This window comes from Silurus meridionalis, chromosome 15 (assembly GCF_014805685.1).
Source record: "Silurus meridionalis isolate SWU-2019-XX chromosome 15, ASM1480568v1, whole genome shotgun sequence".
Classification (NCBI taxonomy): domain Eukaryota; kingdom Metazoa; phylum Chordata; class Actinopteri; order Siluriformes; family Siluridae; genus Silurus; species Silurus meridionalis.
Window position 1 is genome coordinate 10,698,869 of NC_060898.1, and position 12,802 is coordinate 10,711,670.

The 12,802-nt window shown below is 44.1% G+C and overlaps 2 long non-coding RNA genes across 2 annotated transcripts; one reads left to right on the plus strand and one right to left on the minus strand.

Moving 5' to 3' along the window:
* The first annotated feature begins 1,321 nt into the window (after window positions 1–1,321).
* LOC124398297 lies at window positions 1,322–1,707 on the plus strand. Its single transcript, XR_006928041.1, has 3 exons — window positions 1,322–1,354; window positions 1,423–1,558; window positions 1,635–1,707. It is a non-coding gene; the product is annotated as an uncharacterized LOC124398297 (long non-coding RNA).
* A 3,288-nt stretch (window positions 1,708–4,995) lies between these two features.
* On the minus strand, window positions 4,996–5,541 carry LOC124398298. Its single transcript, XR_006928042.1, has 3 exons — window positions 5,374–5,541; window positions 5,139–5,300; window positions 4,996–5,016 (listed from the first exon to the last, which is right to left on the minus strand). It is a non-coding gene; the product is annotated as an uncharacterized LOC124398298 (long non-coding RNA).
* Between the last annotated feature and the right edge of the window lie 7,261 nt (window positions 5,542–12,802).

Below are 12,802 nucleotides of genomic sequence, written 5' to 3' on the forward strand. Positions count from 1 at the left end.
ACCGAATGGTTTTACAGGTTCGGTGTTCGGGCCGTCTCCACTCGGACCAGGGTCGAAATTTTGAGTCTTTGTTGATCGTCAGTTATGTGAGCTTTATGGTGTGGTGAAGTCTCGTACTACCCCTATCACCCGGCCGGTAACGGCCAGTGTGAACGCTTTAACCGCACTCTACATAATCTGTTGCGTACTCTGCCAGTGTCCAGGAAACGAGACTGGGTAGCGTGTCTTCCCAGGTAGTGTTCAGTTATAATAGCACCCTCATCAGAGCACAGGGAATCGCCACACTTCTTGATGTTTGGACAGGAGCCACGATTGCCTGTAGATTTTCTGTTGGGAGAGAACCACAGCTAAGGGAGGGTAGTGTGCATGACTGGGTCTTGGAACATCAAACGAGGCTCCAGGTGGCCTTTGCAGGTGCAGGAACGGTTGCAGGTCATGGCTGATAGGCGCAAGGCCAATCATGATCAGCACGTCCGAGATGAACCATTGGTGGAGGGTCAACTGGTGTACCTCCGTGATTATGGGGTAAGGGCCGCCATAAAATCCAGGACCTATGGAGCCCAGTGGTCTACCAAGTGATAAGGGCACCCAAGGAAGGTGGTGTAGTGTACACCATTGCGCCTGTAGATGACCTGACCAAGGTAAGGAACGTGCATCGTTCACTGCTAAAGAGAAGAGTCTGTAAGGACACAGTTGGTACTAACCATGGCAGTCCTTTACCTGACCCAGTTGTGGGCACATCATCGTTAGCTGAGGAAGAGGATGAGGTAGATTTATTAGCTTTGGTCCAAGAACGGGATCAAGTTGATGTCGAATTAAGAATTGGTGGGCTGGCATCTGGGGTGGAACATGGTCCACAGGAGAGGGTGAGTGTTACGGGACCTGTTCCTGCTAACTGGCCAGGATTACAGGCTCCAGCTAGGGATACAGCTATGTTGCCGGAGCCACAGCCTGAAGCCCTGGTTAGGTGGATGAGGGTGTGTTACGCAGGACAAAACGTGCAAATGCGGGCCAACATCCAAATGTACACCATCTTCCCCGTTCAGTAGGTGGGACAGGTGAGGGCTCCCAGCAGCAAATGCATGGCATGGTGCCAGGCATTTTTAGGCCATGGGATTAGGTAATCCTGACCCTAGTAGTAGGACCGTCAGGGCGACGATCCGTCAGTGGGGGGTAGATTGTAGTGGGACGAACTGTGGGTGTCCCTTTAAATTGTCATGAAAGCATCAGTTGTCCAATCAGATACATGCAAGACTATATAAAGGGACTTTTAATGCACCATGTTGTGTGATCACCGCTTGTGTGTCATTGCCGAGGCCCGCCCTTCCTGGTTTAGACTCTTCCTGTCTCACAGGTATGTGCTTGCTAGCAAGGGTGTATCAACGTGTGTGTTTGTGGTAACTAGTGTTATTTGAATTATAGTTTCCAACGTGTAATCATTCCATGTGGCTCGGCGACTGCTTTTAAACATGAACCCGCCGTAATCCCGTGCCTTCTTGCCGGTTTGATGTCCATTTGCCTGTGCGGCTGGACTTGTGGTCGAAACGACAATATTAAGGTATGTGTAGCTATCTCTGCTGAGGGTTGTGGTGTTTGGTGGGATGAATAAATGTTCTACTTAATCCTTTTTTTAGGTGGAATAGTTTTAAGAGGAGTCATTCAGTGCGGCCTGCGGGGCAACGTACTTTGATGCTGCTGCTTTGTTTTACTCTGCTTTGCTTTATTTAACTTTGTATGCTTTTGTTTTACTTAACTTTGTCTGCTTTGCTAGCTTTTGCTTGCTTTGTTTGCTTTGCTAGCTTTATGCTTGTTTGCTCTGTTTATGCTTTTGTTTCTTGCTTTTGTTTTACTTTACTTTGTTTGTTTAGGAACCGAGGCTTCAGGCAGGCGGCTAGTTGGCCTTGGCGTGCGGTGGTGGGACTCTATCACAGGGTGCAGTGTGTTCACGCTTGGTCTTACCGTGTTTGTGTGAGTGTGTGGTGCGTTTTGTGCACTTGGCGTTATGCTCCTGGCGATATAGTAGCCGCATACTCATTAAGCTAGTTTACCTGCTTTAGGTAAGCCTCGGTTTCCTTTTTGTTTTTATGCCTATTTTATTCCAGTCCCATAGTCATGTTTTAAAAGTAATACCCATATTTATTGTGAAATAAAACATTTTTTTGTATCTTTGGTATCCACGTCTCTTGCCTCTGTTTATTGAAACCACGTACCTGTGTGTCTTTTGTAGATGATTAATCTATAATAGTGTTCCCTGTTAACAGGGTGGCGTAGTCAGCCGCCACACCAGTATTCCTGGGACCTGAGCACACGTATCGCCAGGGGGATCCTTTACTACCAATATCCCACACCTTGGCACTATCTTACCACACAGCTCAACATCCAATTCTTTATAACCAAGATATGGAATAGCGAGCCCATTAGCTGCCCGCAGTTGGAGCCATTGGCAAAGTTTTAGACGCTCCTGACCCCAAGGTTCAAAATGGCTTAAAATACAGCTCTCGGTTATTGTAGACACCATAGAGCCTGTGTCAATCAAGCACGGCACCCCAACCCCTCCCATCCTGACCACCAATTGTGGGCAGCCAGACATTAAATGAGACATTGAGCCCCCCATTACCCCTGCCGAGCTGTGGCTCAACAGCCCGGCGGGCACTAGTTTCCTGACGGCTGGCTTGGATGACGTTGCCCCCTCGCTAATGACGACGTGGTAGGGTCATGATGCGGCGATCAGAAGACGATGAATTAGAAGCCGAATTGGCGGCAGTAACAAATTACACTCCCTGGCAAAATGGCCAGGTTGATGACACCGCCTACAAACCCCCGGTCCATAACGCGGAGAATGACTACGCGAACGTACGCCCTGAAACTGGGCGAAACTTTGAGTCAGCTGATTTAACTGATTCTGTTGAGCTTTTAACATTTCTCGTAATTCATGCAATTCGGACGATGAAGACTCATTTGTAACAGAACGCTGACCCCCCTGCACACCATATTGAATCCCATATGAAAACGGGACAGACTGGCTACGAGCCCGCACCCCTGGCAAACCCTCCTGCTCCCACCGTATCGCCTCACTACGTACTTCCAATAGCGTGGCACTTGGTTGACGGCGAACTAACTGTTTAAGTTCACGGCGGAGGGCATTATCAATAACATGCTCGGCGAACTGGTCACGCAGCAATATTGGAGCATTTAAAACAGCCCCAGGGAATCGCTGTTTAACTTTTTCCATAAGACCCATCAGAGCAAGAGAAAACTCCAAAGACTTTCCCCTCCAACTGTCGTCTGGAAAAGAACGCTTCCTGTAATGCTACGTGGGACTGCGAGCAGCCAAAAACCTCACGTAGAGCGGAGAAAATCTTTTCCGGATCCCCTTGTTCAGCCTCGGAACGATATCGGATTTCGTCTCGGGCCTCCCCCTCTAAATGATCGAAAAGAAAGAACGCCTGCTCGCCCACCGATAAATGACGGGTCCGAATACAAGCCTGTGCCTCCTCGATCCAATCACTGATGCCAATACCAGACCTACCATTGAACCGTGGACACTTCCGGTCACGAGGCACAAACACAAATCTTTCGGATGGATTGGCACCAGCAATGCCTGGAGGAGGCACAACCCGCGCTGGATCGGGCACATGGGAAGATGATGCGCTGGGGCCAGGCAACGCAGCACTTTCCTGGCGCAACGCTCATTATCCGCCCTCAACTGGACGACCAATTCTCTAAGTTCCCTAAGTTCTTCTTCCATTTCTTTGAATCACGACTTACCACTACGATGGGGTCACAAAAATAGGGGAAGCTGCTCACCACACTCCAGCAGACGCTGTTGCTTTGCCTGAAAAAACACTAAACACAACAAAAACAATAGCAAAAAAACAATAACACAAAACAATTATAGTTCACCCTAAAAAAAACTACTAAATACCCACATCTTCACTTAAATAAACACTGATCCTGCCGACTACGCCAAAATGTGGCATGACACACGAGGGCTGACGAAAGAAAATGTAGCGACTACGCCACCCTGGCACTTGGCCAGGAAAATAACTGCACTTAGGCAACACAGGTTCGTGTATAAAGAATCAGCGGAAGACGTGGGTAAAATTAGTATGGATTTTTTATTAATGATAAAAGTATCTGATGCACCTAATGAAAAACCAAAAACAGAAATTACTCAACCATAACACAGAACTTCAATAATCAGACACCTTTATAGATGTGGAGCCAAGGCGTAACAACGGGGATCAAGGGCACTAATCGGCCTCCACAGCACCACACAACTTTTGGTTGCACCTGTGTAGACACTCACACCCACCACTGCACACAGCACAGCACTCGTGAAGCAAAACCACCACCACAATCCGCCCCGCCTTCGGCACTCAGCTCCTGTAACCACAAACGAATGGAGTTACACATAAGAAGGGTCAAAAAGGCCACTGATGGGATACTGTGCAAGTCGCAAACATATGAATAGTGTGCACAAGTAACACACAGGAGGTGAGGGCAACTTTAGCTCTTTACTGTGCCTTTCACCCCCTATATACAAAAACTAAAAAGGAAAAAGACCAACAAGGGAAAAGAGGATATTAATCCTCCTCGGTAAACAAAATAACTCAAGTTACACAATACAAAATGTAAAAATAATAACAAAATAATTCAAGGAACATTAAATGAAAGCAAAACAAAAGTTTAACATTTAAATGTAAACACAAAAGAAAAAGGACCACAAAACCCCAAAAGCAACCAATAAGCTTCAGATACACACACACACACACACACACACACACACACACACACACGCTAAATTATAAGCAAAGCAACAACACCTCCTGGGCGATAATTCCACGTTAGTCACCCATAGAAGTGCAAATCTGTAATAAAATTGAAATAAATGTTAAACAACTCACCATACATGCGAAACGTTTATTACCTTTAAGACACATACCCTTGGGATGAGTGATCCGGAAACACAGGTTACTATAAGGGTAAGCCCAGCTGCAGGCTCGTTCCGTAGATCTGAGATTATAGTGCACAGGGGGAACAAGAACCGCCGATGAGACAACCGATCTATAATCAATTTAACAAGATAGTACAACCCACTATTTGGAAATGTAGCACGGTTAGAACTTAAAACATACCGTGTGTGGGGTCTTCCCAGAAATCGCGTACACAGCACTTCTGTGCACCCGTAGGCTCACTCGATTTAATAGCTCTACCACACCATAGTACAATGTGTAAAGGCAGGCACTGTCGGTATTATTAACGCCGCTCTCTCTCTTCGGCTCACCTCGGACTATACACTAACACAAACGCATAGAAATTACATACGCAGTCTTCCACAAGAAATAAAAGTATTATAGCCGTTTCACTTACCTGCCGCGAGGAAACACGTCAACCCAACACCAGCCGCAAGGTTTACCCAAACAGACAGCTCTGACTGGCGACTCGTGATGACGCAGACAGGGGCGTAGCACCCGTGACAACAAAATGCTCCCCAGCCAAATTTATACATCCCCCTTGCCCAATAATAGGACAATCAATGAGCACCTCAACCGACTAATCCGGAAGCAGGAAGGGACTCGCCAATCCTATCACACAATTTCCCAATTAGATTACTTCAAATGGGAGCACTGATTTCTTGTATTTTTTGTAAGTGCTTCTCTTTGGGGCAGTTTCATCTGTGTATTTAACTGCCGTCTGTGAATATTTCGATGCAGCGCTTATTAGTCTCAGGCGGAGACCCTATTAACTTTGTTACATTTTCTATGCAAATGTTCTACATATTCATTATGATATTAGTGCTATTTGTTGGGGTATTTTTCAGTGATTCAAACACCTGGGTGAGAAGGATATTTTATTTGAGTTGTATTAAGCTTAATGTAAACTGCTCCTTGTGTCCTGTAAGCACAATTAGATTACTTCAAATAGAAGCACTCATTTTTATACCATTAATAAGTGCTACTCTTTGGGGCAGTCTCATCTGTGTCTATGACCAGCTAGAACAGATTTTTACCTCTGAATGTTACTCTAACTGTAGCACAGTTACTGTTCTTTTAATGTAAGTGCAAACAAGTTGGGGCAGCTTTCAGTGAATGCAATCAGACTATATCTGAATCAAGTGTATGATCAAATCTAGATTAGAGATTCCAACCCAAACACAGAACATTTTAAAGATTGATTTGAATTCTGCCACATGCATTCAGTGAACTAGTTAAGGGGCAAATCTGTAATTTTGCAATACTTTAAGAATGCTACTGTGAAACCATCATTTGGCTTTATAGCTACACCCAATCTAAAGTGATAACTGCCCATCAGTGTGTGCATCACCTACTTATTTCACTTGGAGTAATCAAGCATTTTCACTTCCGCTACCACTTTGGAATTTGTGGGTGGAGCTGTGAACTGTTTCAAGTACAAAACAGATTCCGATCATATAAATGATCCACGCTGGATTCAGCCACGTCAGAATGATAAGGCATCCAACTAGAAAATTGTGACATCAGACTTCTATGTTAGCGGGTATGCAATAATTATTTTATTCTAGTGCTAAATATGCCAGGGAAAGAAGTACATAAGAAGAACCCTATCTGTCTTATTTTCATAATTGATACCTCAACAATGGCTCTGACCTTCCTGAATCATTTGGTAAGTGCTATCTTTTGGGGAGTTTTGTGTGATTTAAACAATTAAAGATGCCTTTTACAAATTTCTAAAACCTTTCACAAGAAAGCACATTTAGATTACTTCAAATGGGAGCACTGATTTCTGGTATTTTCATAAGTGCTTGTCTTTGGGGCAGTTTCAATTTCTGTGAATATTACTAACATTACTAATCATTACTTACATATTAGTAATTATTGCCTGTGAAGATTCAGCTGAGAACACAAGCAGAAATATTGTCACAATCGATACCCTAACAATGGTCCTGACCTGTCTGAATTATTTGGTAAGTGCTATATGTTGGGGTGTTTTGTGTGATTCAAACAACTAAAGATGTCTTTTACCAATTTCACAATTAGATTACTTCAAATGGGAGCACTGATTTCTTGTATTTTTTATAAGTGCTTCTCTTTGGGGCAGTTTCACCTGTGTATTTAACTGCCGTCTGTGAATATTTCGATGCAGCGCTTATTAGTCTCAGGCGGAGACCCTATTAACTTTGTTACATTTTCTATGCAAATGTTCTACATATTCATTATGATATTAGTATTTATTGCAGGTAAAGATTCAGCTGAGAAAAGAAGAAGCATTATTGTCACAATCGATACCCCAACAATGGTCCTGACCTGTCTGAATTATTTGGTAAGTGCTATTTGTTGGGGTAGTTTTCAGTGATTCAAACACCTGGTTGACGAAGATCTTTTATTCGAGTTGTATTAACCTTAATATAAACTGCTCCTCGGGTCCTGTAAGCACAATTAGATTACTTCAAATAGAAGCACTCATTTTTATACCATTAATAAGTGCTACTCTTTGGGGCAGTCTCATCTGTGTCTATGAACCAGTTGGAACTGATTTTTACCTCTGAATGTTACTCTAACTGTAGCACATTTACTGTTCTTTTAATGAAAGTGCTAACAAGTTGGGGCAGCTTTCAGTGAATGCAAACAGTCAAAATGTGAATCCAGACTATGATCAAATCTAGATTTGAGATTCCAACACATGCACGGAACATTTGAAAGATTTATTTGAATTTTGCCACATGCATTCCGTGGACTACTTGATGACGAATCTGTAATGCTACTGTGAAACCATCATTTGGCTTTATTGCTACACCAAGAGGAACAATATCTGTCGTATTTTCAAAATTGATACCTTAACAATGGCTCCGACCTTGCATTAATCATTTGGTAAGTGCTATTCTTTGTGGAGTTTTGTGTGATTTAAACAACTAAAGATGATTTTTACCAATTTCTCAATTAGATTACTTCAAATGGGAGCACTGATTTCTTGTATTTTTATAAGTGCTTCTCTTTGGGGCAGTTTCATCTGTGTATTTAACTGCCGTCTGTGAATATTCGATGCAGCGCTTATTAGTCTCAGACGGAGACCCTATTAACTTTGTTACATTTTCTATGCAAATGTTCTACATATTCATTATGATATTAGTGCTATTTGTTGGGGTAGTTTTCAGTGATTCAAACACCTGGGTGAGGAAGATATTTTATTCGAGTTGTATTAAGCTTAATGTAAACTGCTCCTTGTGTCCTGTAAGCACAAATAGAAGCACTCATTTTTATACCGTTAATAAGTGCTACTCTTTGGGGCAGTCTCATCTGTGTCTATGACCAGCTAGAACAGATTTTTACCTCTGAATGTTACTCTAACTGTAGCACAGTTACTGTTCTTTTAATGTAAGTGCAAACAAGTTGGGGCAGCTTTCAGTGAATGCAATCAGACTATATCTGAATCAAGTGTATGATCAAATCTAGATTGGAGATTCCAACCCAAACACAGAACATTTTAAAGATTGATTTGAATTCTGCCACATTGCTTCTCTTTGGGGCAGTTTCATCTGTGTATGTAACTTGACTGCCCTCTGTAAATATTAGCAACATTACTAATCATTACTTAGATATTAGTAATTATTGCCTGTGAAGATTCAGCTGAGAAAACAAGCAGCAATATTGTCTGTCGATACCCCAACAATGGTCCTGACCTGTCTGAATTATTTGGTAAGTGCTATATGTTGGGGTGTTTTGTGTGATTCAAACAACTAAAGATGCCTTTTACCAATTTCACAATTAGATTACTTCAAATGGGAGCACTGATTTCTTGTATTTTTTATAAGTGCTTCTCTTTGGGGCAGTTTCATCTGTGTATTTAACTGCCGTCTGTGAATATTTCGATGCAGCGCTTATTAGTCTCAGGCGGAGACCCTATTAACTTTGTTACATTTTCTATGCAAATGTTCTACATATTAATTATGATATTAGTATTTATTGCAGGTAAAGATTCAGCTGAGAAAAGAAGAAGCATTATTGTCACAATCGATACCCCAACAATGGTCCTGACCTGTCTGAATTATTTGGTAAGTGCTATTTGTTGGGGTAGTTTTCAGTGATTCAAACACCTGGTTGACGAAGATCTTTTATTCGAGTTGTATTAACCTTAATATAAACTGCTCCTCGGGTCCTGTAAGCACAATTAGATTACTTCAAATAGAAGCACTCATTTTTATACCATTAATAAGTGCTACTCTTTGGGGCAGTCTCATCTGTGTCTATGACCAGGTAGAAGAGATTTTTACCTCTGAATGTTACTCTAACTGTTTCGCATTTAGTGTTCTTTTCATGTAAGTGCAAACAAGTTGGGGCAGCTTTCAGTGAATGCCATCAACCAAAATGTGAATCAAGTCTAGGATCAAATCTAGATTTGAGATTCCAACCCAAACACAGGACATTTTAAAGATTGATTTGAATTCTGTCACATGCATTCAGTGAACTAGTTAAGGGGCAAATCTGTAATTTTGCAATACTTTAAGAATGCTACTGTGAAACCATCATTTGGCATGTGAAGATTCAGCTGACAACACAAGCAGCATTATTGTCACAATCACTACCCCAACAATGGTCCTTGACCTGTCTGAATTATTTGGTAAGTGCTATTTGTTAGGGTAGTTTTCAGTGATTCAAACATCGGGGTGACAAAGATCTTTTCTTCGAGTAGTATTAACCTTCATGTTAACTGCTTTAAGCAAAATTAGATTACTTCAAATATAAGCACTCATTTTTATACCATTAATAAGTGCTACTCTTTGGGGCAGTCTCATCTTGGGTACAACCCAAGATGGCGACGCGAGAACATCGCGAGGCTCAGGGTCTCTCCAGAATCTGCAATTTTGCGGTATTTCTGTTGCTCATATCGGGTCTGTTCGTGCAGAACAGCTGTGCACATACATCGTACACCCGACGTGAGCTTTTGGATATTGGTTTATGACTTCCTGACAGTTTTATGGACAACCTTCATCTCCTTCCTGAGATCACCAGAGCACCCGAGGCAGCTCACTCTACACGGCCGGGCGGAAGTGCTCGCAGGCGGCGTCGAGATCGTAAACAAAGGCGGGGGAAGCGTGGTGGAGTGAAAGCTAAGCTAAAGCTAACACCACACCGGCTCTCTTTACCCAGCATCTTCCTCGCCAATGTTCGGTCGCTGGTGAACAAAATGGAGGAGATTCGACTCAGCATCACACACAGCATGAAACTTCAGAACTGTAATGTCATGATTTTCACGGAAACATGGCTACACAGCGGCATCCCGGACAACGCTATTGAGCTAGCGGGACGACACACACTCCGGGCGGATAGGACATTAGATGGCTCCGGTAAGACCAGAGGCGGTGGACTGTGCATTTATGTCAACAAAGCTTGGTGCACGAACTCTGTTATTGTCGAGAGTCATTGTTCAGCTAACCTGGAGTTTCTCATGGTTAAATGTAGACCGTTTATCTACCGCGAGTTCACTTCCACCATTATTACTGCTGCTTACATTCCCCTGATGCTGATGCTAAGCTCGCTATGAAAGAACTTTATGCGCCATCAGTAAACAACAGACTGTTCACCCGGAAGCTGCGTTTATTGTTGCGGCAGATTTTAATCACTCAAACTTAAAGGCAGTTCTTCCAAAATTTCATCAGCATGTTTCATGTCACACCAGACGGAACAAGACTTTAGACCATGTATACACAAACATGGCTGGAGCTTACGTTGCAACCCCCCTCCCCCACCTGGGACAGTCAGATCACCTTTCTTTGTTTCTCACCCCTAAATATGCACCCCTCATCAACCGGGTAAAGCCATCAGTGAGAACCATCAAGGTGTGGCCCGCAGACGCAGATTTCACACTTCAGGAAAGGTTTCTACACACAGACTGGAGTACATTTGCTTCTCAGGCCACCAGTGACTCTCACACAGACATTGACTGCTACACCTCCTCTGTTCTGGATTACATCAGTTCCACCACAAACAGTGTTGCTACCCAGAAACAGATCATTACATACCCTAATCAGAAGCCATGGATGAACAAGGAGGTGCGCCTCCTGCTGAAGGCACGCACTGCTGCCTTTAGGTCAGGTGACGCTCAGGCCTACAGCACATCCAGAGCTAACCTGAAGAGGCCAAGCACTGCTACAAGCTGAAGATAGAGGAGCATTTTTCTAACTCTGACCCTCGACGCATGTGGCAAGGCATCCAGGCCATCAGTGATTACAAATCCTCCCACTCCACCCCCGCTGCCACTGATGTCCTCTTTCTGAATGAGCTTAATGACTTTTATGCTCGCTTTGAGAGAGACAACAAAGAAACTGCCACAAAGCTCAAACTCTCGGCTGATCACTCTCCAATCAAACTCTCCTCCACAGATGTCTGCAATGCACTGAGCCGGATCAGCGCTCACAAAGCCGCTGGACCAGACAACATCCTGGTCGCGTACTTAGGGCATGTGCTGAGCAGCTCGCTGGGGTCTTACTGACATTTTCAACCTGTCTCTTGCCCAAGCAGCTGTTCCCACTTGCTTTAAATGTACCTCCATTGTGCCAGTGCCTAAACACTCTAACCCAACGTGCCTGAACGACTACCGCCCTGTAGCACTGACACCTCCACCTGCAACTGGGTCATGGACTTTCTGACCAAAAGACCCCAGCAGGTTCGATCTGGCTCCATTTGCTCCAACACCATCACACTCAACACTGGTGTACCACAGGGCTGTGTGCTGAGCCTTCCTCTACTCCCTCTTCACCTCCGACTGCAGGCCTGTGAATGGATCTAACTCCATCATCAAGTTTGCAGATGACACTACGTGATTGGTCTCATCACCAACAATGATGAGACTGCCTACAGGAGGAGATCCAGCACCTAGCCACATGGTGCAACAACAATAACCTGCTCCTTAACACCTCCAAGACAAAGGAGCTTATTGTGGACTTCAGGAAGGAGGCAAGAGGTACACATGACACCACCCACATCAACGGATGGCTGTTGAGCGTGTCTCCAGTTTCAAGTTCCTGGGGATCCACATCTCGGCAGACCTGTCTTGGAACATCAACACCTCCAGCCTGGTCAAGAAGGCTCACCAGCGTCTCTTTTTCCTGAGGACACTTAAAAAATCAGCTCTCCTCGGATATCCTGGTGAACTTCTACCGCGCAGTAGAGAGCATCCTGACCAGCTGTGTCACAGTCTGGTATGGAGCTGCTCTGCTGCAGAGCGTAAGGCACTGCAGCGGGTGGTGAAAACTGCCCAGCACATCACAGGACTCCACTCCCAGCCATGGAGGACATCCAAAGAAACGCTGTCTGCGTCGAGCTCGCAGCATTCTTAAGGACTCCTCTCATCCCGCCCACAGACTGTTCACCCGGAAGCTGCGTTTATTGTTGCGGAGATTTTAATCACTCAAACTTAAAGGCAGTTCTTCCAAAATTTCATCAGCATGTTTCATGTCACACCAGAGGAACAAGACTTTAGACCATGTATACACAAACATGGCTGGAGCTTACGTTGCAACCCCTCCCCACCTGGGACAGTCAGATCACCTTTCTTTGTTTCTCACCCCTAAATATGCACCCTCATCAACGGGTAAAGCCATCAGTGAGAACCATCAAGGTGTGGCCATGACGCAGATTTCACACTTCAGGAAAGGTTTCTACACACAGACTGGAGTACATTTGCTTCTCAGGCCACCAGTGACTCTCACACAGACATTGACTGCTACACCTCCTCTGTTCTGGATTACATCAGTTCCACCACAAACAGTGTTACTACCCAGAAACAGATCATTACATACCCTAATCAGAAGCCATGGATGAAC